Here is a 22,368-nt window from a genome sequence, read left to right as displayed (position 1 = left end):
CATGTGGGTCTGAGATGTCTGGGGCAGAGCCTCATGTTGGGCAATCAAACCTACTCACCCAGAGAGCAGCCTGGATCCTCTCCTGCCCTTCCTCCTCTGAGTGTGAAGGAAGCCAGGGGATGGATATGGGGAGACCACAAGACACAGAATAGTATGCCCACAATAGTGCAGATGCTGGCAGCACAGGAAGTGTGTGCGGCAGAAGCTATCGCTGCGCCATGTCTGTCCCTACTCTCTCTACCTCCCCCTCCCTCCCACCTGTCCATCATCAGCCAGCATGTCTGCACCCTCTTCCTGCCAGGTAAAACAAGGCACTCTTCAGCCAGACACTCAGGGCCTGTACTTTCCAGCCTCAGCCTACCCTTCTAGCGCCTCCCGCTATCCAGAGCAATTTTCAAAAATGGATTCAATCCTATCCCTTTCCTGCTCAGAACTCCTCTGTAGCTCCCTATGATCTTGAGATAAAGAGGCTCCTTGATGCAGCTCCATCTTCAGCAGCTTCTCAAAAGTCAAGCTAAGCTTAATGGCTTTGAGCACACACTGCTGTATCATACCACCATGTGTTTGCCCATTCCATTCTTCTGCTTTGCTCTATAAGAAAAACATTCTTCAAAGCAAGAAAAAAAATTTCAAACAAATTTCAAGTCCAATTCACTTAGGTAGCTCAGAGAACAAAAACACAAATGACCTACAAACATATAAAAACACACACAACTTCACCACTAAAGACAGAGATTGGGGCTGGAGAGATGGCTCGGTGGTTAGGAGCACTGGCTACTCTTCCAGAGGGCACAGGTTCAATTCCTAGCACCCACATGGCAGCTCACAGGTATCTGTAACTCCAGTTTCATGGGATCTGATACCTTCATTCACATAAAATAAAGTTAAGCAAGTAACTAAAAAAAAAAAAAAAAAAAAGACAGCGATTGCACAATGGTGAGATACTGGCTAGCACATGGACAAAACTTCCTAAATGCTCACCTGTCTGTTAGCTGAGTCCCCAAACCCATTAAATCCAGCTCCGAAGCCATCATTTCTTCTACATGCCATTTTCTGGGCGCCTACTGAATCCTGCACTTCCAGGACAGTGCTTAGGACAGAGCAGAGGTGCACAGATGACAGCCGCTGACAACAGGAACTAAGGCAGCCACACTGACCAGCTGAGGGTCTGCTCACCACCAGGAAGGTGCTGTGGCTAGGAAAGTACCCGAGTCATTGGCACAAACCCTGCAGCAGAGCTGAGAGGGCAGCAGTGAAGTCAGGGCAAGGGTGTGGAAGCCGAGGGGAGGCTCTGCTGGGGAGAGGAGGTGCTTCAGAGATGGGGAGGGAAGAAGCACCGGGTGGAGGGCCTTCTGTTACTTGGTGCCTACTGTATGTCGGGCAGGCATTGTGTTGGGCTCTGCCCACTCTGTCCTCACAGTTCCCCACATACACACATATAAGAGGACAATGGCACCTCAGGGGCTTTCCTAACGAGGTTCTTATTATCACTCATTGATGCCTCTGTTGGCTTGGGGCATGGTAGGTACATGATATGAGATGCTTCCTTTACCTAGTCTGAACCCCTGCCTTCCCAGCCTGCTCTCTACCATGGGACTTACAAATGTGAGAATGTGGTCCGAGGCCTCTCAAGCCCCACTGGAATAATCATCACTTCCGCTGTTAGCCCTGCCACACTGGAGGGTTCCATCATAGCCACATGTTCAGAACACAGGCAACAAAACTATGGCTGGGTCCTGGACTAGACCCAGGGCCTCTTGCATTCTAGGCAGACATTTTGCCCCTGAGATACACCACCTGGCTCTCGCTCTCTCTCTCTCTCTCTCTCTCTCTCTCTCTCTCTCTCTCCATGAAAACAGCATTAAAAAAAGGTATGGTCAGGCCTGGAGTGTGGCTCAGTGACATGGTGCTTGTGTAGTACCCACAAAGCTCTGGTTCTATCCTTAGTTTAAAATAAAAAAATGTCAAACTAGTAGCTCAAGCCTAAAAGCCCAGCCATTCAGCCGGCTGGGGTAGGAGAGTCACCAGGTCAAGGACTGCCTGGGCTACTTGGATGAGTAAGAGTAAGCCTGCACCTGAGTGAGTCCCAGCCTCAGATATAAAAAGAAGCTCAGTGGCGGTGTGCTTGACCCTTCCAGGGCCTGGGTTCAATTCCTAGTACTGTGGGAAAAAAAAAAAAAAGAACAACTAAGTACTGAATAGTGAGTAGTGACTGACCTAGGTGCTGTGGTAATTCATTGGCCCTTGCTTCCTCCCCGTGACAGCTGGCTGTCTATATGCAACAGGACACTTTGAACACTGACCTCCTACTGCACAGAACTTTGGCTCAAAACAATCAAAGGTCTGAATGGGAGACTGGCAACTCTAAAACTCTTAGATAAATCACAAGACTGAAGTGAGTTAGGCCATGATTTCTTATACAACACCAAAATGCAAAGGATAAAATAAAAATCAGTAAATGAGACCTTATCACAATGGAAACCTTGCATCTCAAAAAAGACCATTAAGAAAGTAAAAAGAGCCAGGGATGGTGGCACACACCTTTAATCCCAGCACTTAAGGTAGAGGAAGTTGTCTCTCTGAGAGTTCCAGGCCAGCCTGGTCCATATAGTGAGTTCTAGGACATCCAGGACTATTTAGAGAGTTCCTGTCTCAAAAATGAAAAGATGGTCATTCACAGGAGAAAATATCTGCGAGTCTTGTGACCACTAGGAAGTGCTTATGTTTGGAGCATAAAGAAAACTCTGACTCAATGAGATCATACAATAAAAATCAGGATCAGGGGGTTGGGGATTTAGCTTAGTGGTAGAGCACTTGCCTAGCAAGCGTAAGGCCCTGGGTTCGGTTCTCAGCTCAGGAAAAAAAAAAAAAAAAAAAAAAAGACATGATCAGGGTTGGAGAGACATTTTACCCACAGAGATATATAAAGCCTGTGAATGCAATCAAAGACCCCATCACTGGTCACAGAGAACATAAAAATCAAAGCCACAGAGGACAGCCCTTCACACCAAAGAAGATGCTGGGATTGCTGTGGATGACAGCTAGTGTGGGAAAGGACATAAAGAGCACCCTCGATGGCATAATGTGGTGGGGGTGGGAAGGAGCCTCTGTTTTGAAGAGCAGCTTGCCTGTTTCTTCTAATGTGACCCAGGACCACACTCATAGTTAGCAGCTTGAGAAATGGAAGCCTGTGTCCACAGACAAATGTTGGCAAAAACCCACAGCAGTATCATTTGTAAATGCCTGAGGTGGGAATCACTAGTGTCCATCTTCTAGGGACCAGACAAGTCAGAGATGGACAATAGACTGTAACTCAACAACACAGGGGAATAAAGTGCAGACATGCTACAGTCCTTTACTCCATGCCAAGACAGCTAAAGCCACATGTCGCAGGTCTCCATCCATAGCTTCCAAGGCAACTCCACAGAGACAAGAGGGCTGATGGGTGCCAAAGATGCACAGGGGACAAAGGAAGGAGTGGAGTGCCTTCAAATAATGCAGTGGCGCTACTTATACTACATGGCCATTATGCTAATATCCTGGAGGTATACATTTACACCGGCTGGGTTTTATAGCATACACACTACCCTTCAATGAAGACGGCAGAAACGCACAAAGACTCAACGCCATGAAAGAATGAGATGGATCCAGGAGTGGTGGCAACAGCTGCGATCAGCACTTAGGAAGTAGAAGCAGGAGGGTCAGGAGCTCAAGGTCCTCCTCAGCCACATAGAGAGTCCAAGGCCAACCTGGGCTGCATGAGACCCTGCCTCAGATATTAAAAAGAAGGAAGGCTACAAGGGAGGGATGGATGGAGGGAGGGAGGGAGGGAGGGAGGGAGGGAGGGAGGGAGGGAGGGAGGGAGAAGATCTTTGATGTAAAGAACCTGATCGGGGCAACTGTCAAAATAAAAACATGGCTTGTATGAACTTCATTTGGACTGTTGAATGTCTTGTTCTTAGGAAAGAGACTGGATGGAGTATTATATTGGAGGTAAATGTCTCACTGCACATTCGCTGTGACCTCACAAACAGAGCCAAGAGGGAAAAAAAAATCTAAATGTACCAGAACTTTGGTGACATTTTACTAATGGTGACTGGGGTGAAAGGGACAGGGGAGAAGCCTGCCTTTGTCAAATTAGTTTTGAAACTCTGCCTTAAGAGTTTAGGGGATTTAGCTCAGTGATATACAGAATTGCAATAGCATAACCAGGGCTGTAGGTTCTGTCCCCAGTGCTGGAAAACTAAAACTAAAAATAACAGGGTAAGAGCTGATGAGATGGTTTATTGAGTGAAAAAATGCTTGCCACCAAGCCTGACAACCTGAGTTCAATCACTCAGCTCCTGGAACCCACATGGTGGGAGGAGAGAACTGACTCCCCACAGCTGTCCTTTGACCTCCACATGTGCACCACGGCATGCATAAGCGCTGTGCTAGCACGTATACACACTACATACTACACACACACACACACACACACACACACACACACACACACACACACCCTGCCCATCCTGCCTTTTAGTCAGAGAAGGTTATGTGGCAGGAAGAGAATGTGGGCATCCCACAACTGTACCCTGCCCCAGACTCATACCAGCCCAGTATCCTGGATGTAGTGACTTGTGTCTTGACTCATCTCTGTCCCCTGGCCTAAGATTATGAGGAAGTCAAATTCTGTAAAATTCTCCCAGTTGTAGAGCTCTGGGGCCACAAGCTCAGTGGGGGCCTTTGGTGATTTGGTTGTGGCCTGTTTCCCAAAGGAGACAAGGTAGACATGTGGTTCCCTTGGCAGGCGGTAGGGACCTCTGAGATTTGACAGTGGGGCATAGCTCTAGGAAGAAGTTGATGTTCCAATGGGACTGTGGTTATGGGAAATCAGGTTGTGCTTTGTATTGTGAGGTCCTTGGCCTTACTGCAAGCTAGCCAATTCCCTATCCACTTGTCCATCATATTGTGACCAAACTGAGGTCCTTACCAGACATCGGTCCCATGATGCTGGGATCTTCTACCACTAGAATTCTGAGCTAAATAAACCTCTTTTCTCAAACAAACACCCTTCTTTTCTTTATAAAGTGTCCCATTTCAGCTGTTCAGTTATATCCATCAAAAACAAAGGCCCGGCGCAGAGAGAGTACTTGCCCAGGGCAGCCTTCTGACTAACAAAGCTGAAAACCTTGTCTGTAAGAGCAAATACAGAGGTAGCTAGGCCACCAATTAAGGGCTGAGGGATGAAGTGTGATGTCATGTGGCAGGGGAGGGTGGGGGAATGGAGGAGATGATGCCTCACCTCCCTCCCTGCACAAAGCACAGTGACCAACCAGACCCAGCTCTGGCCTCCTGAGGACCCCACAGGGCTTCCACCCTATCACAGAGCTGATACTTCTCAGAGATTCCAGATCCTGGAGGGTTGGGGATTCCCAAGCTGGGAGCCTTCACTTATTTTAAGGGATCTCGCATCCCATATGTACAGCCAACACTGTGGCAGACCAAACAAACACTGCTTTTCACAGGCTGACATCCTTCAAACCCAAACACACCCATTGCAATGCTGCAGTCTCCCTAAACCGGGTCCTCACTTAAGCTCTCCTGGAGCGGGGGGCATGTCTCACAGTTTCTTAGGAAAAGCAGCCAAAGCAGCCAAATTCCTTTCCTGGAAAAGCCTGGCAGGCAGATGGAGGCCCACTTGCTCCACTGCAGGGCAGGAAAGGATCAAAGGGAAGGTTTGTTGCGGTGGGTGAGGCAAGCCATCCGGGATGGGTGGGAGGCTACAGCTGAGGTTCCGGAACCCTGAGGAGTTTTGGGATCTGGTACCCAACTTACTCCCAGCAGACTTAGAGCCCCTTCAGTCAGCGCCAAGCCCAGGCGGTCCTTTAGGAAACTAAGTGGCCAGCACGGGGCTGGGGTGGTGGTGAAGGCATGCAGAACAGGGGCCAGGGTTGACATGCAGTACCAAGCCTTCCTTCACCCTCTACTTCTTAGCATTTGTGGCCACCAAGCTCTCAGCATGTGACTTAGAAACTGAGGTTTTAATTTTATCTCGTTCAAATTTCAACCTACGATGACAACTGTCTAATGGCTTGAGTAGTTGAGCTGAAGGGACTTGAAGAGTGAAGAGGCTCTGGAGGTGAGTGGCTGTTAGGTACTGTGCAATCCCAGTGGGGGTCTGGGGCCTCTCCTCCCAGCAGGAGCTGCAGTACTTGGCACTGACACACCTCTCCAGGTGCACCACCACGCTGTGTGGAACAGCACACAGGATGGATGTGCTGAGACTCAGATGACTGAAGTGTAATGTCACCAGAATAACATCTAGTTTTGTGAACTTTGCCTAACCCATGTGACACAAGGGCCCAGCAACACCCTACTGAAAGGCATTCCATGACTGCAAACTATGGCCACAGGCTCCCTCCTGGCACACATGGTAGGTCTTTCCATGATGGGAGCTGGCCTCTCCTGCAATCCACAGGAGGGGCCAAGTGCTAGAATGGTAGAAGTTCTAGCAATGACAGATCCATGGGCTGGGCCTGGGTGCTTGCAGCACAGACCTCTCTGCATGCTGCGCTATGGCTGTAGATTCAGAAGGCAGGAGCTGGCATGCCTTTAGGAGACCACATGGAGGGGAAGAGGACAGCTTCCATGTGAAGAGATTTGCCACTGAGAGGCCGTATGGAAGTTGACAAGGGAAAAAGTCTGAGATGTCTTAGACTTTGTTTCCAGAAGATAAAAAGAAAACAGTTTTTAGTAAAACAAAATGACTACTACCACCCCCCAAAACACAAAAAGCTCCACGCTCTTAAGCCTGTGTTGAAAGCCTGGGCACAAGCCCAGGTGGGAGGCCAGGTACATCTGAGTAAATAGTAGAGCATTTATTAAGCATGCACATGACTCCAGTACCACAAAAAGTACCCCTCCCCGCCCCCCAAAAAACCAAGGGAGTAGAGGAGGAGGATCATCAGAGTGCCACCTTACTTCACCCTCCCTCACCCAGAAGCCGAAGATCCCTTGATGGACTGTTTTCCAGCCCCAGGGAGCCCTGCCCTGCTCTCTGCCTGTTCTCTCTCCCCTCCCCGACCCATCCTACCCACTGTGGGTTCCAGTGCCTTTCACCCTGCATTCCCTAAGCAAGACTCAGTTTGGTCTGGTGGATGGTTTCCACCTGCCTCCCTGACCTGCTGCTGATGTTCTAGGAACTCACCTCAGGACCTGGCCCTTTCATTTTCTGGTGAATATCAGTAATGTGAATATCAGCCCTTCTGTGGTGACGATCCTTCTTAAAGGGACTCAAGGAGCTGGGCTGGAAGACACTGACCGACAGGCATGAGAGCAGGGCTGCCTCCTGCCTTCTAACCAACCTGTCTGGCCTTCCTGCGAGACCAGCAGAAACTGGCAGATCCCCTCACTGCAGACCCCACATCACAGACCACTGCTTTTTCAAGCCATAGCACCACACAGCTTGTTTACACAGCAACAGCTAGCACTTGAGAATTCACCACTGACTTCCTGTGGCACCCAGGCCAGGGCACCTGTTGGTAGAACTGAGACACTGAAGCGTTTCCTGTGCTTAGAGAGAAGGGCCAAGAGAGCAGTCTCCATAACCCCCAAGGAACTCACAGCTTTTCAAACAGACCATAGCTCCATACAGCTAGAGGGAACTGGGGGAGATGCTGGGGTTGTGCTCTGAGCTCATCTCCAGCGGACACGCAGATGAGTTTCTGGTGGGCAGCAGCCTCATGGGCCAGCTTCTCCTGGAGCCTCCCAAGTAAATGACACAGCTGCCCCTGTCCTAATGGGAATATTTGTCCCCTATCATAGATTTAAAAAACAGCCAAAAGGCAGGAGACCCTGTCCACAGTCATCATTACAAGGATTTGTCCTCCTCTGCATCTGGCCTTTTGGTCTCCCCTGGAAGGGTAGACACTACTCCAGTTCAAAGATGTGCACACAAAAAGAGGCCAGAAGAGGTGAGGGATAGTGTGTCATCATACCCTGGTTTCTGACACACTGAGTTTGTATGGGACACTGGCCACTGGGAAGAAGGCTGGGAAGATGTTAGCAAAGGGGCATTATCCAAGCAGACCAGATAGGAACTAGCTCTGGACCAGGTAGGAACCAACTCTCAGAAGCTGCCCCAAGCCATTGTGATGTTGAAGATGAGGGAGGATTAAAGCCACCAACTGCCGCCTGAGGAAAGAGGGTGGGAACAGTGGGCATGGCTTCCAAGAAGATAGGAAATACTAGAGTCTCTTTCTAAGTCAGTGTTTGGGACACACACCCTCAATCCAAAGGAAAGATCAGCTCTGCGTTCCAATTTTGATGCTGCTACTTTCCAGAATTTAGAAAAGAATTCTGGCAACACAACTGGCTGCCTCAGTTTCCCCAGCTGCAAGATAAGGTCAAAGCCAGTATTGGCATTGTGGGCCTGTAGTCCAGCTACTCAAGACATTGAAGAATTACAAGTTCACTAACAGACTGGGCTACAGAAAGAGTTCAAAGTCAGTCTGAATAAGTCTCAAAAAGTAAAAAGACAGCTGAAGGTGGCACTCAGTGGTGGAACACTTGCCTACTACAATACATTAGGCCCTGAATCCAATCCCTACTCCTGAAAAGAACAAACAGCAATAAAAATATGAGAGTCACACCCTGTTTGCAGAATTTGCTGTGAGAAATCAATGAGGCTTTTTTTTGTTTTGTTTTGTTGTTTTGTTTAGATTTGGTTTGGTTTGGTTTGGTTTGGTTTTTGGTTTTGGCCTCAAACCCAAAGCAGTTCTCCTGCCTCAACTTCCAAAGTGCTTGGTGAGCCATCAACGTCCAGAACTCCAGTGACATTGTGGCTGAACTAGTCCTTATACAGATGAGAGCTTGATGCACAGTCAACAATCCCACGATACAAGCAGGGTGTGGTGTTGCTTGCCAGCTCTGGCCTTCAGCTATGGACAAGGATGAGGGAGGAGGATGGCTTGAGCCCAGAAAAAAGGGGGGGGGGAGGAAAAGGGGAAAGACGGGAAGAGAAGAGAAAACAGCCAGGCCTGGTTATGCACAAAGGTGAAAGAACTCCCATGAATTTGAGGTCGTGTGGCTCAGTGACAGAGTGCTTACCTAGTGCCTAAGGACCTAGGTTCTACTTTCAGTACTAAAAAACCAAACAAACAAACTGGAAACAAGTGCTAGGTTCTCCACATCCAGCCTGTAGCCCCTTATCCCTGCCCTGCCCTGCCCTTTCCTTCTCCCTAGTGGCCCAGTGGGTGGGGTCACTCACCCTTATCTCTGCTGGCAGATGAAGCAACAGGACTGAAGCTTAGCTGAACGCCACTCCCTGTTCTGGGTCCCAGGCCTTACCTCATCCCTTTGGCCTGGAGCTCATCACACTCTGCTTGTTTTAAGTACCCAGCTTGCCCTGCCTCCCCACCTCTCCCCAGTGGGAGAACCCTCACAGGACCCTCTAACAAAGTGGTTCTTAACCTTCCTAATGCTGAACCTTTAATACAATCCCTCCTGTTGTGGTGACCCCCAACCATCAAACTACTTTCATTGCTACTTCATAACTAATTTTGCTACTGTTGTGAATCATAATGTAAATATCTGTGTTTTCTAAATGGCCTTTGGTGAGCCCTGTGAAAGGGTCATTTGACCCCCAAAGGTTAGAAATGCTGCTCTAACTGATGGGAGAATGGCTGGGTGACTTCTCAAAGTCCTTCTAGCCTTGGCTTCTCGGGATGTACTCTAGACGGGCAGCTGAAATCGGGCTCTGTAGTCTGTGAACCCTGCCAATCCTGTCCAGTCAAACCCTTCCTGGAAGAGACCATGTTGCCATGTTGAGAGATAGCACAGGGCTACACCCTGAGCTGTTTGTATGAGTGTTCCTATCTCTAACTACTGGGGTAACTATGGCCAAGAGACTTCCCCTTGTCCTCAACATAAAGATGTCCCTGGTAGACAAACAGGCTCCCTTAGCATGTGCAGGTGCGACACTGCCTGGGGGGTGGGCATTTCAAGGTGCCACAGCTGGACTCTTCTTCTACTGTCTTGAGCCTGCTGCTTCACGGCATCCAAGAGGAACCTGGACTCATCTAGAGATAAAACACCCTGCTACTTTTAACTCTGGGTTTTCTTGTTGGACACAAACACCCAGCATTTCCGACACAAACTCCTTTATAAATCTAGTTAGTCTTTTCAGACCAGTTCTCAACATGTCCAGCAGATTCCACATGCCAAAAAAAAGTCCCACATGATGTCACCAGTACCACAGTGAGGCAAGGATGGGGTATGAAGAGCCCAAAGTCCCTGGCACCTACAGGCTGCCCAGCCACAGCCATTACTGTTACTGTGCTACAGGAGGCCAGCACCAGGGAGAACCGGTGGCCACCCAGGAAGACATTCAAAACCACACTACCCCATTCTGCTCAGTGGTCTGTTTCCTGAGCCCTGGGCATTCCAGGAGGAAGGAGTTTCAATGTCCCTCTCTCACCACTCTGGGCAGTGCCCAACACACAGAGGGTACTTAGGAGGTACTAGCTGGGTAAACTGTTAGCCAGGCAACTCACTCAGCCCAGCTGCTGGGGCAGAAAGGGTAACAATGGCGAAAGATGCTTAGGTGGCCCAGCCCAACAAGTGGGCAAATCCACCTGGGCCAGGCATTGGTTAATCTTTCTTATCTATGCCAGGATGGTTATTAAGCCATTTTCCCCATGAGTTAACCAGGGCCCAGAGAGGCAGAATGACTGGCCCCAAACCACCCAGCTTGCTCAGGACAGAATGGAATCTGGGGCCAGCTTTCTAGGACCTATAGCCATCTCCTATTCTGAGGCACCTAGGGTGACCCTTGGAGTTCTCTACTCAAAGAGAGAAATCCTAAGTGCTTGAAGGACCAGGAACTGGGCCAGAATCTTTCCATGAGGTTTCTTTTCTGCTCTGGGGAAAACTACAGTTCAGTTTTGCAAATGCTAAACTATGGCCCAGAGTGACTCAGTGACTCTTCCCAGATCACACAGCAGGGCAGTAGACCACAGAGCAGTGGAGCCCCTACCACCCTGTGTGGTAACAGGAGAATAAAGCACACTGAAGTTACTGCCTCAGTTTCCCCTTGTGCACTGGGTCTGTGGGCAGGATGACAGGCTGTGAGGTGGTTAGGCAGGCCTCATACCTTCCACACAGGACTGAAAGGGGAAGTGAGGGAATAGCTGTTTCCCCATCTCACTAGCCCCACCCTGTCCTAGCACCTGGCGGGCAGTACCTTTCTGGAACCAGTTCCCCCCGGGGAAACTCCCCCTGAAATGCCCCAATGTCATAACCAGTGCTGCTGCAGCTTCTAAGTTGGGAGCCTCGACTAGGCATCCTCCTCCAAGATTGCCACAAGGTTTAACAATTCAAATGCCCACACAGCCAGCATCTACAGATCCTGCTGATTGGATATAAAATATTTTATGCCCTCGAGGAGACAGTGGGTGAAGTCAAAAAGCTTGAAACACAACTGTGCAGAATAGGGATCCTGGAATGAGACATCAACATTAACCTAGGAAAAATGTCAGCTCACAGGGAAAGACTGGGAGTCTTTTCCTGGGCTTCATCTAACCACAGCACACAAAGGAGAAAAGCCCAGAAAGTACAGACAGGCAAGGCAGATACTACAAAGGACCTAATCAGGGCTCAAAAAGCCTACCTCTGTCCTTGGAGTGCTTTTCCTTTCTCTTTTGTGTGTGTGTGTGTGTGTGTGTGTGTGTGTGTGTGTGTGTGTGTGTGTGTGGTGGTGGTGGTGGGGTTTGAGACAGGGTTTCTCCATGTAGTTTTGGTGCCTGTCCTAGATCTCACTCTGCTGGCCTGCAACTCACAGAGATCCGCCTGGCTGGGATTAAAGGCATACGCCACTGCCTCTCGGCTCTATGCCTACTTCTAACCACCCACCTCTTGTGCAAATATTCCTCTGCCCTGGGACATAAGAGTCTGGGATCTGGTGGCATCTAAACTAAGCTCTGTACTCCTAAACATCTTTTCCCAGCCATCCTGAGTTTTGTTTCTCTGACCTCCATGTCTAACTGAAAAGGCATGACTCTCCAGCATGCTTTCTCCTGGAGACCAATGGGATTTCCAGCTTGCCTATATTTTTCCCCCTTAAACTCTATTGAAATTGTCCTGAGCTTCCCTTTGAGCCTTAATTTTAAATTCTTTCATTGGTAAGACTCAGAGCCCCCAAAGGAGACCCCGGTTCCTCCAAGTAACACTAGGACCCATCCTCTCTGCCACAGGCCTTGCCTCTCCCCAGCTCAGGGTCTATCCAGCTAATCTATCCTCCAGCAAGTACCCCAGACATCCTGGAGCACACTATGAGCTGGAGTGAGTTCAAATAACTCATGGGATCAGGCTGGACCTAGATAAGGTCTCAGGGCAGGAAGAAGAGGTAGGTTTTAGGATCAAGCCAACTGGGACCTGAAGTTCCTGCTAACTGTACATTTTCAGCAGGGGACTGTCTCCCCCCCATACCAGGTTTTCTTACTTGTAAAATCAGACCCCACTTTGGAGTGCTGGCAGGTCTGTGACTGATGCCATCAAGCATGCCAGTTTGCAGAACTTGGCCTGCTTGTCCCATCTCTCTCCCTGGGTGCCTGACCATCCTGGTTTTATAATGTGGACTAGGGGGTCTAATAGGAGTCAGTTTATTCTAAGGCTGGGCAGAAAACCCAGGGCCCCCATCCCAAGGGCCAGTCCAAGGACAGGCTGTCATATGAGAAAAGTCCAGCCAGGGTGATGAGCCCCAAGTGGTGAAAGAAGGGGAGATGCCAGTCCCCCTTCCCCCGCACACAGTGGAACCCTGAAGTCATCTGTACCAGGGCCTCCTCAGGAACCGAAGGGCACAGACAGCCTTCAGCTTAGGTCAGTGTGGGTGACTTAAGTCACAATGGGAAGAACACTGACTGCTGGTCAACCCTTTCTAGGAGGAGCTAGCATTCTGGACCTCTAGGCCTCACCTGTCTTTTTTCCTAGCCTTGACCTAGGTCCTCAACCCCCCCAGGCCCATGTGACTCCAGAGGGCCGGTTGTTTTCCACATACACCATGGTGGAGGGTGACCTGGCTCCTCTATTCCGTCCAGGACCCTATCCTGGCTCCCACCAGACCCCCCTTCAACTGCCACTTCTTCCTGGAACCTTCCAGAACATCTTCCCCAGCATCCTGAAGTGTCTTAAGCATCTAGCTTGGCTTCCCAGGAAGGGGTGCAGCTCTAGGGCAAAGGGCACTGGCTGCTTTCTTTTTTCTCTCAGGTTCCTTTGTCTCACTGTCAGGAACATTCGGGAGTTGACATATTGGGAACTCGGCTTTCACTTCAGTGTTTGCCAAACATTAGGCCTACACAGGGTACACGGGTGCCTATCCTCAGGGCACGGAGCCTGAACCAGCTTCCCAGGAGCCTGAAGACCGGGGCTGCAAAATGACAACATTTAGAGACTTTAGTTTAAATTGAGACCCTGCCTCTTCTTGGGAGTTAATAACCCAGGTGTTTACCAGGCTGTTGTCATGGCATCGCCCCTGATACACCCCTTTGTGTATAATCCTAACTCTGGGAGAGTTAACCTCATTTCTCAGATGGGGAAACCAAGGCTTCCAGAGTATGTACAGGGAGCTGCCCAGGCTTGCTCACCCTCTGTGAAGTGGGTCTCAGCCATGGACCACACCCATGTTCTTCCCATCAGCTCCTCCCATCCCTGACAGGAGAAGACACAAGGAGTCAGTTAGTACACAGGATTCCCACAACCCGGTGCTCAAAAGCAGGTGGCTGTCCTTCGTCACTTCACCCTCCACACCAGGCTTGGCTGTGCCACGGTTGTCTCTAGGCCCTGGTTTCAGACCAACCGTGGTCGCCTTCACTGCAGCTGTTGACAGGGGTTCTGCAGTTAGCCTGCTGGGAAGGTATTTCGACACACTCCTGAACACACTCCTGTTCTGAGCCTGATGACTTCCCCATATGTCACCTTCATGGGTGACATCCCAGAAGCCACCTGGCTGCAGTCAAGGCCACAGAACCCATCCAAAGCATGAGTCCCAACCGAATCCCTGGATCCAGACACTGCTGCCCATTCTCTACAAAGGGGTGAGGGGCCTTCAGCACTGGCCACATGGTACAACAAGGTGACACACTGGGTGTTAGATAGAACCTTGGAGATAGCAGGTGCCCACTAGGTGCCTGTTCTCTCTTCACAGCCACAGCTGCAGCCCTCTCCTTCCTCCCAAGGGTGGAGGACAGGACCCACGGCCTTGCACCTGCCAGGCCAGTGCTCTACCACAAAGCAGCACCAGGGCCTAGGGTTATCTGTCACCCCCATGTGGGCTCAGCAGTCCCACACCCAGCTCTGGTGCTGATGAGGTAGGGCTCCTAACTCAGCCCAGGCTGGGCAGTCCACTCTGAGATCTGACCTGACTCTAAGGAATCTGCTCCCTTGTGTCTCCATGTCCAGGCCAAGTCCCTCCATTGCATCAAAATCTAACACAGTTGCTACCTCCCCCAGAAAATCTCTGGGGAGCCCTGTGTGGCAGGCCTCTGGCCTGCCAGCTCACCCCTTCCTCAGCCCCGACTGCCCTGTGTGGCAATTTCCTCTTTTCTTGCTCCACGTCCCCCAGGGCACAGCAAACAACCTTATGAGAGAAAAGTGTGTTGCTCCCTGCAGTTGGCCTGTCACGGGGTGGTGACACTGAATGGAAGGAGATGGCTAAGGTTTTCCGAACACTTGCTAGGGACGCCTACATGGAGCTAGCCTGCCTCAGGGCAAATACGGTAGGTAAATGTGGAAAACACTAAATCCACCAGTTGAGCCCCTGGATTCTGCTGCTCCCGAAGCAATCACCCTTTCACCTTTTAGTTTCTTGAACCACGGAGCCTGTTTGGTTTGGGCCTTTTCTCACTTAGAAGTGGCAAGGTCCTCATGGCAAGCTGAAGCCCAGAGACATGGTTTGTGAGAAGGTCATATAACCAATCAAAGAGCAGAGCTGACACCCTGAGTCTGGGCTCTCAACCTGCAGCAGGACCACAGCCCAGCACCCTACTCTGTGTGCCAGCTGGCAGTTGCTTCAATGCCCCACTTGCTGGGCACATCCTGGACTCACCTTCTGCTTGGCCGGCCCTACTACCTCTGTCCCGGAATTTCTGGAGTCACACTGGCTTGAATTTGGGGCACAGGTTTGTTCACAGCAGCCTGGCCCAGGAGGGACCATGGAGCAGAGGTCATAAAGAGGATCCCTCTACTGGCCTCAGCAGCCTAAAGACCGGCAGGTGCTCTCAAAAGCAATGTGGGTCCCTCAAAAGAAAACCAGTCCTAACACCCCACCATCCCTTGCCCTGTGCTACCTGCCTTCTCAGACCCACCACACTGCTGTTTAGCTCAGTTCTGTTTGAGGACCCTATGCCAGAAGAGCAACTAGTTAGGTCAAATTTATCACCTTTGTCATCCCACAGACAAGACAGTGACTTAGCATTCAGTAAGTACCCAATAAATGCTCAGCATGTGATCTAATGATTAAATGAATGATGTGCAAGAAACTTTGCCTGCAGTCACAGTCACCAAGTGCTGAAAGGCTCCTAGTCCCACCAGGCTAGCTCACAGATGACAGAGGAGTTGTCTGAGGTCCCTATGGATACTTGGTTGTCCCAGCACCTAGTCCCATCCTTTCTGACCTGTGCTCAGGTCTTTCGGGTTGGACTGACATGGGACTTGGGCACGGGAGCCTGCATCCAACTTTGGAGTATCACAAAGGCTATAAGCAAGAATCTGACCACCCAGCATCTCTGGGGTTATTAGGAGGCTCTTGCTGGCTGAGCTCAAAGAGCAGCAAGGACATCCTTACTCCCTCAGGCCAGTTTCTTCCAGCCTGGGTCTTCAGATGGGAGCTTAGCCTGTGGCCTATGGAAAAACAGACCCAATAATGGGGAAGTAACGGAACACTCTCTCCTCCCCTGGCACCCGTGCAGAAGGATACACGGTGAAGAGAAGGCCTAGACTCTCTCCAGGTTTGCACTCCACCTCCTGAACATCCACTACCTGAATGATACCAGGCAGATGTCCCCACACCTCCGAAGCTGGTTCCCATGTAACCAACATGGAAAGTCTCCCTTCCTCGGGTGTCATGAGGGTGGGTGGGAGCCGGGAGGGGACTTCCCTAGGGATGCAGATGAGCCCAGCACCCATTTCACTGAAAAATATTTCCCAGGGCACAGTGCTACCCAAGAACTGTCTTCCAAGACTCTCCCAGCCCCAGGATCGGAGAGCCTCAGGTTCCATCCTGGACTGGCTCAGAAAGAAATAAAGAAATGAAACAGGCTGAATTGTCATTGGTCAGGTGGCTCCTGACGGGTTTGGGGTACAAGGCATCTGGAGGAAACACCCAGGGGCATGGGGTGGGACGGCCCTAACGCAGGATCTTTCCAGCACTGATTTCCTCTAATAGACAGGAACTCCAGACTGGGCCTGGCTAGCACTCCAGGTCTGCCCCAGTCTCCAAACTTCATGCTCTGAGAAGTCAAGGGAGGATGGCAGTGGGGACAAAGAGTGCCTAAGGGACTCAGTTTATTTAGCTGTGGAATAGGTGTGGCCCTCTCTCAGGTGGCTGTGAGGTACTGGCAGAAATTACATGCCTGGAGTTGGGTAGGCCAAGGGGCCTTGTGCAGCATCAGGCTCATGCTGGCCTAAAGTCCCTGACAAGCTTCCCTAGTAGTTGATGCTGCCCTCTGGCAACTGTGGGGAAGCTCCTGGAGTCCCAGGGCCTGGCCTATATAGTGTCTCTCAGGCACAGAAAGCAGTTACCCAAAACAGCTCCTAGAAACAGCGTGAGGCCCCCACAAGAGGTCCCAACTGCTGACCCCATAAGACTGCTGATAGTCACCAGCCCCTCACAGGCAAATGGTACTCACGGTATCACAGGGGAAGACGAGATCTCCCTGGAGCCAGTGACTGGCCTGCCTCCTTGGGCCCTGGGGACGAAGGACCTCAGGCCCTCCCTACCACGGGACCTCCCCACTACAGCCCTGACGTCTAACTTCCTCCCAGCTCAGCCAGCATCCAGGAAGCCCCGCCCCAGGTGAGGGGGCCAGCACCCTGGGGCCCACACCCACCCTGTACAAGATACTTCCCAGAGGGTTCCTTCAAGGCCTAGCTGGTTCAAACAGCCTCACTGGACAGACAATAAATAATGCAGCTGCTCTCTGGCCAGCCTCCTGTGACCGATCGCGTTTCGGGCCACTTGAGTTTCGGCCAGCCTGCTTTGTTTAGAATGCCAAGCCCCAGCTGGGTTTCTGGCCACATGGGTACTATGGTCCCACTGAGGGCCAGTCTGAGCCTGCCCAACAGAGGCTAAGTAAGGTGGCCACCCTGAAGAAAATGCCCTACTTACTTTGAAACCAGCTCAGGACTAAGTAAGATCCAAGGGTGTCATTTTGACAAGGCAGGGTAGTCCTCATCTTCTGGGGTCTGGAGTGTTCTCTGAGGCCTCCATAAATCAGAGACCCTACCCCATATAAGGCTGCCACTGGAGAGTCCTCTCCATTGTCCCAGTTGGCAGTGCCTACCTCCTTGAGGCCACATCCAGGCCCTACATCCTGGGAACTTTCACCCCACAGTGACAAACCCCATATTCCCACTCCAGGGGGAATACAGCTATCCCTGTAGTCTGAATTCTCACTGTGGTCATCTGCAGCCTGTACTGTCTCCCTTGAGTGACAGGGTCTCCTGTGTAGACAGTGGTCATCATCCCTTCATTGCCATGCGCCTCCCTCCTTGCAGTGGTCTCATTTCTTCATGGAAGTGGAGTGATTGTCTAGAAACTTCATGTCTCTCTACCCCCAAAATATGCATGTCCTCCTCAGGCACTGGCCCCGCCCACTTCCTTCCTCACTCCTGCTTGACAGCCTGGCCTCCAACTGCAGATGTGATGTAATGTGAGTCTAACGGCCCTGAGGCAGGCACCACCTGTATCTGCAAACAGACAGGTGGCTCCCGCCTCAGGGCCACTGTATGTTCCCTCTGCCCAGAGGTCTTCTCCAGATTACTCTCTTAGTCAATATCCATTCAAGGGTACCTGCTCAGACCACTTTGTTTTTTCCACTTCATTTGGTAGAAGCCATTTCATTCAGGGGTCATTCCTGAGCCAGGCAATTCACCCAGTTAAAGTGAGCTCATGGATGCTTCAGAATCTTCATGCCTGTCACCACATCCAAGTTCAGACTGGTCTTTGCTTTCAAAACAAGCCCATACCTGTTTCCCTATGCCTCTCCACGGCCAGGGCAGCTCCCACTCTGTTCTCTGTCTTTGTAGACATGTCTGTTCTGGAACCGTCTATGAATAGAGTCAGACAGCATGTGGCCTTCATGATGGGCCTCTTTCATTTGTTGTATCTTCCAGGGTCACCTGGGCTGTATCTGGAGTTGAGATTTTACTCCCTCTATGGTCGATGGCATTTTTACTGCATGGGCTTGCTACATCTTGGGCCCATTTATCCTGACAGAAGTTCTAAAGAGGATTTTCTGGCTGGCTGGCTTGTCATTGTCACCCTCCACTCTGCCTGGTGACCCCTAGCTGATGACATCTTTACCTGTCTGTCTCTTGTCTCTCCCACCTGTCTGCTCCTTGAGGCCTGGATGTTCTACCCTGCTCACTGCTGCACTCAAGCACCTGGCATGTACTGAGCTGGCACACAGTAGGTACTCAGCAAACACTCTGTGTCCTGATGGTGCTTCCCCATGTGGTGGGGCTGCTTCTGGCCTGCTCACCTGTCAGCTCTCTGAGATTCAGTGCTACCTAGCATGGCTCACCAAGAAGAGCCTTGGGCAGAAAGGAAAAATGGAGGCCTCAGGCCCCAGGGGCCACTCTGCAGAGTGAACGGTGACCCTCTTAGAGCAATGCTGCCTGCTGCCTGTGAGAATCTCTCCTGAGGTTCTGGTCTAGCATCATGCTGACCCAGAGGGGACGGCACTTGTGCACTGAGATTCAGCAGGGCCTAGCTTGGAGCACAGCCCTACAAACCAGGGAGTTCCAAGCCAGCATGGGTTATACAGTAAATCTATGTCTCGAAACTGAAGACACAGTGGAGGAGCAGAGAGTAGAGCATTTTTATAGGGGGACCTGCAGAGCTGAGCCCAGGTGGGAATGGAGAGTACCATGGGAACAGTACCCAGAGGAAGGACAGGAGGAGGTGGCTCCACTCTGCCTCTGGTCTTCTCCCCTGACTCACACTCAGCTCAAGTTCTGCTCAAGGGCACCAGGCTGCCTAGGCTGTGTCCAGGAAGGGCAGAGCCAGAGGAATTCTGGCCACTGTGGGCTCATCAGGATGGGGTAGCAGGTAGGTCGGGGACCCATAGTGCACAGCCAACCAACCACCCAGCAAAGAGAAGCAAGGGGCACAGCGGCAAGGCGGGAGGAAGCTCTAAGGGGGAAGGAAGTTCCCCTTGTCATAGGTGCCCAGGCAGGCACAGTACGGGATGGGAAGAGCACAGGCTCAGAGCCTCTCGTGGGGGGCACCAGATGGCTGATTGTCCAGAAAGCTCCTGGGATGCTTTCAGGGCCTGGATGCCATCTGCTCCCAGCCCTCCTGCCCAGAGGCAGCTGTAGTAGAAGGGCCTGCAAGGCTCAGGGTGGGGCTACTCCTCTGAGCCCACCCTAACCAGCACTGTGTGTCCAGGGGCAGCCTGGTCTAGGAGGTGTGACTGCCTCTTGGGCTCTCAAGGAACAAAGCCATCTTTCTTGGCCAAATATACCAACATGTGACAGTGCTTCTCGAGTCTGATGGAGACGGGCTGAGGATTCTGATGGGAGACAGGGCAAGGATAAGGTCTTTGGGGAACAGGCTGGGGGTCCTAGTTTGCTTCTGTTGTGATACATCCTGACCAAAAGCAACGTGGGGGATAAAAGGGTTTATTTGGGTTACACTTCCATCAAATGAGGGAAGTCGGTGCAGGAACCTGGAGGCAGAAACTAAAGCAGAGACCATGGAGGACCACTGCCACTGGCTTGCTCTCACCAGCTTGCTCAGTCACCTTCCTTATACAGCTCAGGCCTACCTCCCTAGGGGTGGCATCAACCACAGCAGGCCCTCCTATATCAATTATCAATTAAGAAAATGTCCCACAGACATGGGCACAGGCCATTTAACCTGGGGTAATTCTTCAGCTGAGGTGCCCTCTTCCCAGGTGACTCCAGACTTATGTCAAGTTGACGGCTAAAGCTAGCTTCATTTATCACTGAAGATATGGTCTGACGGGAGACACACTGAGGATATGGCATGCGGGGGGGACAGGCTGGGAACACCACCTGATGGGGAGAAGCTCAGGTGAGGTATAATGTAGAGGTGACCCTCAGAGAGAGGAGGGTTGAGCATTGGCTGAAGGCCACTTACAGTATTAATGTCACCGAATGAAGCTCATTGGTAAAGCAACTAGGCGGCATGGTTATCGAAAAACAAAACAAATAAACAACAACAACAAAAAGCCACCACCACCAACAAAAACACACACAAAAACCAACAGCTGACAAGTGACAGCTACAGGTACCTCCTCACTGGGGCCAGCTTGCAGGCATCCTGTCGCTCCTGTTGCTCGCTCCCTTCGAAAAGTCTCCAAAGTGATTTTCACAAGGCCAAGCCAAGTGTCTAACTTAAGTGGGCCCCTCCTGAGTCTGTGCTTCCTTCTCTTCCTCTCTGCCCACTGCTTCAGCCCCCACTGAAACTCAAGGAAAGGAGGGGAGACAAGGGTGGGGTGGGGTCACACCTATGTGCCCCACTGGTACTGTTCACTAGAGTTCACAGCTAATCTTGTCCTGGAATCTGGCTCAGTTTGCCCCTCTCCCTGGATGTGGGAAGAGCCTAGCAAAGTCCAGCAACAGACAAAGATACATCTTCCAAGTGCCTGGGCACTGGACCCAGATGGCCCTGCACTAGGAGCCAATAAGAACCAGCATGGCCCTTACAAAGACCTTGTCTTGGAACCTTGGATCCCCTTGGCAGAGAGCCAGGGCCGGCAGCAGCGAGAGCTCTGTGTTCACCTCATGCTTTTCCAGATGTGAGTGGGACCCAGCCAGGGGTGACAGGCTCATGCTGAGGGGAATCTGAAGACGCAAGTGGAAAAGTATGTGCTGTCCCATCACAACCCTCCAATTTGTTCCCCAGTAGCTGCCAGCTCTGCCCCACCACAGATTTGCGGATTTGGGTCTCCCCTGGCAGTCTGGGGTTGAGAATGCCCCAGAGCCTGCTTGGGCTGGCTCCCCTCATAGCTGGCTCTGGGGAGTGGCCTCAGCTTTCTGCGAATGGGAGGTGGGAATCTAGAAAGAATACACTACTCATGAACAACAACCACCTCCCCCCCAACCCCAAGTCTAACCTCCTCAGCTAACACAGAGGGCACACGGTACCTATGGGTGCTAAGTATAGGACTGGGCAAACCCAGTGCTGATCAAAGTGCCACATCCACCCCAAGCTGCTCTTTCGTCACCAAAGAGGAAGTGACACCCATCAGCACAAACTACCAGTGGCCACAAGCACTTCCCACAGGAAGTTCTACAATGTTCCCATTCTATGAATGAGGAAACTGAGGCACAGACTGACCACTTGTATCAACAGCTAAGTGCAAGACACAGGGCCCTCTCCATGCTGGCCCACTGCATTCTCCAATAGTGCCTGAGGCTCCTCCAGTGAGCCAACCCCTAGAAAACCAATGAAAGAATGAATCAGGAAAACCTATTGCAGTTAGTGTGCCCAAAACATCAGGCACTTGATGAGGCCCTGCCTCAGCCCTGCCTGGCCTAGCCTCTGAACTACCCACCCAAGGAGGTCCATCATGGACCAGAGCAGAAGGCGGCCAGTGACTCACTCCAGGGCTGGACTCTGCCTCTCTGTTCCCACAACCAGTTGGCATCCCTGTCCAAGCAGAATGCCTCTTACTGTTGGCCTGGAAACTATAAATCTGTCTGGGCCCAAGGCCCACCATCCAGGGCTCTGGACAGGCTTGCCTTGTAGCAGAGTAACTGTGGCTACTGTACATGTGCTTCCTATTAAAGTGGGAGTGAACTGTGCAGCTGCATGTCCCCTTTCCCCTGGGCTTCTAGGGAGCTCAGCAGGGTTTAGCTCAGCAGAAACCCAGGCTCCCGAATAGCTCTGTTCTGTTCCTTGTCGTTGCTATCAACAGCACAGCATCTTCTTCTGAATTATGATTTGTTTTCGCTACTAGTATTTCTTATATGATAGCACAAATATTTTGTGGCGCAAAGAGGAAGGCAGGAGGGTAGGAAAGAAGGGGAAGAGGAAGTAGAAGAGAAGAAAGAGGGAAAAGAGGGGGGAAGGGAGAAGGAGGAGGAGGAAGAGGAGGAGACAGGAGAAGGAAGGGGGATTTTGTGTAGCTGATATACCAG

General features: G+C 51.1%; 1 protein-coding gene across 8 annotated transcripts in view; it reads right to left on the bottom strand.

The window, feature by feature from the left end:
* The window catches only part of Iqsec1 (IQ motif and Sec7 domain ArfGEF 1), a 334,707-nt gene that overhangs the window by 67,229 nt on the left and 245,110 nt on the right, over window positions 1-22,368 (bottom strand). The window lies entirely within an intron of this gene.

The sequence above is a fragment of the Onychomys torridus genome, chromosome 3, assembly GCF_903995425.1.
Source record: "Onychomys torridus chromosome 3, mOncTor1.1, whole genome shotgun sequence".
In the NCBI taxonomy this organism is placed as follows: Eukaryota; Metazoa; Chordata; class Mammalia; order Rodentia; family Cricetidae; genus Onychomys; species Onychomys torridus.
The sequence above is the reverse complement of the archived record's forward strand: the minus strand, read 5'-3'. Positions and strand labels throughout refer to the sequence as shown.